Raw genomic sequence first — 5,100 nt, 5'->3', positions numbered from 1 at the left:
CCCAGGGATAGATGGCATGTCAGATTACACACCTAATGCTCCTAAGTTTTTGTGACAACAGATGAGTGTGGTTAAGATCACATCTTCCCACTTTAAGCTCTCAGACATCAGTAATTGGGCTCTTATTAGTACCTCTCCACCAAGTCTCAGCTTTTTCCTAACTTCTTGGGGGGGCTCAGATTAATATTTCTGGGATCTAAGTATTTTACCCGCTCCACTGTAATGCTCTCAGGGAAGACCTAACAGTATCCCAGCTACATCTGTTTAAAATAATTTGGGTGCCTTTTGGGGAGCCTGTGTTTAAGGCCATAAGGAAACTGCAGAGCTGCACACGCCCCTGGAGCCAACCACATCATCATTAGAGAGTCCCAGAATGCAGGAAGAGCCCCTGCTACATGCAGTATCCTTTGGCAAACAGGAACAGAGATGGTTTTCTCAGGGGAAATGGTAAACTTAATGGGGATGCACAGCTATCACGAGCCAGACCTAAGGTCTGTTTAACCTAGGAGCCTGTTTTCCAGCTATGGAAAGTGGATTAAAAACAAGGCATATATAAAACAGATATTTCCCTTGGCACAGCCTCTCAGCTTCTGGGGAACAGTGCTTCAGAAACTTCCCGAGCTGGAATCGCATTTTGTTTGTTGTGTTTAATAGTCACAACTTGGCCGATCCATCACAGATTTGTCTCACCCCGTTACGACTGGATTTACACTTTGCGAGTTTCAACAGCTCAAACAATGTTTGAGCAGCTATGACGGCTTTATAAGCGTTTCAGTGTTGCCTGAATGCCACTTAAAACTGGCGTAGAATTCCATTCTCTAGGCCGTTCCCACCCACACGGTCTCGCATCGCTCTCCTCCGGCGCACAACCCCAGTCGCAGCCGTGGGCTGCAGCAGCTCCCAGGCCGCCCCTCTGACCCCGGCCGGCGCTTCCCACCGGGAGCAGCCGCGGGACACCGGACCCGGCCCCCTCCGTGCTGCAAAGATCCCGGCGGGACAGCGGCACAGCGGCACAGCGGGACAGCGGGACAGCGGCACAGCGGCACAGTGGGACAGCGGCACAGCGGCACAGCGGCACAGCGGCACAGCGGCACAGCGGGACAGCGGGACAGAGGGACAGCGGGACAGCGGGACAGCGGCACAGCGGCACAGCGGGACAGCGGCACAGCGGCACAGCGGCAGGGGCCGGCAGGGCAGCGCCCGGGCCCGGCCGCGCTGTGCCCCGCGGAGCGGCCGCCCCGGGCTGTCGAGCACAAGCGCGGCCGCCGCGGGTTGCGCTCAGGCCGGCGGTGCCGCTGGCTCTGGGCAGGTGGGCTCGCCCCGCTGGGCGGGCCCTGCTCTGCTCTGGGACCGTGTTGGCTGAGGGCCCGTGAGGAAATAAACCCGATGGAACGCTGGACATATTTCAGACTTTTTTTGTGGCAACTTGGAAATAATTTCACAGAGTCTTAAGTCCAGGATACCTAAAGTTTTTGGTACAGTGGCTTTTAGTGTGCTGGTTTTGGCTTTCTTTTGGGTTTTGGTTGTTTTTTTGTATTTTTTTTTGGGGGGGGAGTGGATTTTGTTTGGTTGATAGGTTGGTTTTAGTTTGATTTTTCTTTTATTTTGTTTTAAATGCATGTGGCCCTCAAGATTCCTAGCTTTTATTTCTGTAATGTGGCTTGTTCATCTTTCATTGCAGTGGATAAGCTTTGGCATTGTTATAGTTAACTTTTTCTGAGGGTCAGATGTGCAACACCATTACCACACAGAGCTCTGGCCTCACAGCTTGTCCCTGGGCTATAAAATGTCCCTGTCTCTGAAGCAGGTTATGTGAAGTCCAGAGAAGCTTTTCTCTCATTAGCGGACAACTTTGGAGTTAAAGGAGTGAATTGAAATATAAGGGTTTTTGGCTTTGGGGGTTTTCTTATTATATGCCTGTATGAAAGCTGATTTAATTTTAAATATAAAATGTGATTAGACAAGCAGTCTTGACTTCTATTTTTTCCCTTTATTACATCATGCAAAAAGTTGAAAGTGTTTAAGATGGTAACATCTGAAAGGTGATAGCCCTTCTGATACTCTGTTTTTCCCACGATCAATTTTATAACACATTATTATTGTCTGACATATATATTCTCAATTCAATATATAAGATCTGTTGAGTTTCCTGACTGCTTCAGATTATGGATATTTGTTGCAAAAGGCATGGTCAAATGTTTGGACTCTCTGCTACTTAGGTGAGGTTAAATAATTACTGGTCTTTCTTTCTTCCCTTCATCTGACTTTTTTGTTTTTACTCCTGAATTAGCCCATGCAATGTGTCTTTTGACCAGATCTAGATAGTATGAGCTGACTGTAAAATAACCTACCGGGAGGAGCAGGAGGGAACACGGAGTCTCATCAGTGCCCAAGATACAAAAAGTAAAAGCAGGTGAGAATAAGGCAAGGGTAGAAGCAGCAACTGTGTGGTGGCGCTGCCAGTTCTTGGGGCAACGCTTAAGTATAGGCAGAGTTGCACAAAGAAGTCTACTAATCACCTGTGCAGTGCTGCCATGGTTATTTCAGTGGCCTCTTCTCTCTGTTGTCAGAAGAGTAAGTACGATCACATCTGGGGTGTTGAGGAGGTATCTGAAAGCCAGCCACTTCCCCAGGCAGTAACATTGTTTTCTGCCTGTTATTTCACCCCATTGAAATCCCCTCTACTGCCCACTTGGAGCACTGTGTCCAGCTGTGGACCTCCAACATAAGAATGAAGTGAACCTTTGGAGTAAATTCAGAGGAGGCCACAAAGATTATCAGTGGCTGGAGCATCTCTCCTGTGTGGAAGGGCTGAGAGAGTTTGGGCTGTTCTGCCTGGAGAAGGCTCCAAGGGAGATATTAGAGCACCTTCCAGGACCCAAAGGGGCCTACGAGAGAGTTGGATAGAAACTTCTTGCAAGGCCAAGGACAGGACAAGAGGCAATATGTTCAAACTAAGAGAATAGGTTTAGATTTGATATTAGGAATAAATTCTTTACTGTGAGGGTGGTGAACAGGTTTCCCAGAGAAGCTGTGGATGCCCCATTCCTGGAAGTGTTCAAGGCCAGGATGGAGGGAGTTTTGAACTATCTGGTCTAGATGAAAGTGTCCCTGCTAATGGCAGAGGATTTGGAACTAGATAATCTTTAATGTCCCTTCCAATCCAAACCTTTCTATGTTTCTATAAATACACACAATACTGAAGAAACTTGCTACTCAAGACCTCTTTCTGCTCCTCATTAACTTAAAGGAATAACTTTATCTGACTTTTAAGGGAGCAGGGTCTGGCCCTGCAGTGGAATTCAAACATAAAACGTCGTGCTTTCCTGACAGCTGTGTGCCTTCTGTGGGGGAAGGCCAAAACCCAGCAACAAAATACAGCTTGCTTTAGCTGCTTCAAAGTGAGAGAGCAGCAAGGGGAAAGTATTTATAAATGCCAGTACTGGCAAGGAGAGCAGGGAGATTTTGGTCTGTTGATTTCAAAGATGAACAACTATTGTGTGTTCAAGAATTCTGCTTTTTGTTATTGAGATTCTGAACTTCCAATTTGTATCCTATAGAAAAAAATGAATGTAACCTTAAGACTGACCACTAAAATTGCAGATCATTTTGTTTAATGTTTCTAGGGGTTTTTTTTGGCATATGACTACTGTGTCACAGACCCTTGCAGCCTAAGATTAAAGGAAAAACAGCTGATTCTGTTTATAGGAGCCTTCAGATCTCTAGTAGATTTTATGTGGATATGGATGTGAAACTTGTTTTAAAATTATTTCTTTATGTTTAATTTTATTTTTCAGGGTTCTGGAATGCCAGAAGTGATCATTCTAGTTGTATTTTCTTATGAAGTATCTGTGACTACAAATAATGTGGCAGTATTTTTAATAAGAATTTCTAATTTCCAGGTCTATTATTAAATTGTTGAAAAGTGTCTTTGTTATGATAGCATCAGTAACACATTTTAGTATCTAATGATTTTATTTTGACTTTTTAATCAATAATAATAATATTTTTAATAAATATCTTTAATATTTGTATCTTGTCTTTTGTGTGGCCAGGCAGATCCTGCTTAAACCTAACAATGGCATTGTAGTATAGTATGTGGGGTTTATGATGATCTGATATATCTACTTGCTGGAAAATTGCTCTGACAAGAGTACTCTACTTGAGATATCTATTATGATAACACACGTGTTCCCACTCACGTCCCTCATAAAAAATGCAATTTTCTCAAGACCTCATTCCAACACCTCCTTCTCATGTTAAATGCATAAGTGTAAATACTGTGTTTCAGACTTTAAAATGACTTTGCACTATTTTTTTTTTATGTTAAACCATGCCTTTTAAACATTTATTTTCTCACATTAAATTTTTTTTTTTTTCACATTCAGTAATCCCTAACATTTAAAATAGTTTTTCTGTGTTTGTTTGGAAAGTTGGACACATTTTCCTGAGGATATTTTAGGAAAGAAAATAAAACCCACTTTAGAAGTTCAGCACACATTAGATTCCCAGTAACTTGTTCTCTATACGGTTGTCACATATAACATACCATTCAAGATTGGAGTCTCATTTACATACCATTAAATTTTTACATTACATTACATTTTACTGTTGCTACACCAGACATGTACTCTGAGAATTACACAACACCAGCCTTGTAAGCTCCCGTAAGTTGTATTTATGAATCATAGTCTCTCTGTGTGTATATGCTTACAAAAACATTTATGTAGTTTCTTCTAAAAGTGTTTTTAAAAGATTTTTTTTTATTAATAGGACTGCACAGCAAAGGTCCATATAGAACATCTTATGCTGTTAAGAATAATATAATGCATTAATATTTCCAGTATGTTTTATAGGATGATATCTTAGGATGTGACTGCTGGGGTGGTACTTCAGTTTTTACCAACTTACTTTCCAAAGTATTTTCTTATATGATCATGAATCATCTCATAGACAAATTTAAGTACATGGAAACTCCAAGAATGCAATGGTTTGTTTTTTTTTTGTGAACTAATGAAAATGAAAAATAGAAATAGCAAGTAAGAGAACATTTATATATAAAAATTGTGCTGAATGTACCATGCCAGTTGTTTAGATTAA

The sequence above is a fragment of the Cyanistes caeruleus genome, chromosome 7, assembly GCF_971803275.1.
Source record: "Cyanistes caeruleus chromosome 7, bCyaCae1.hap1.1, whole genome shotgun sequence".
Classification (NCBI taxonomy): Eukaryota; Metazoa; Chordata; class Aves; order Passeriformes; family Paridae; genus Cyanistes; species Cyanistes caeruleus.
Note: the sequence above shows the minus strand (reverse complement) of the source record.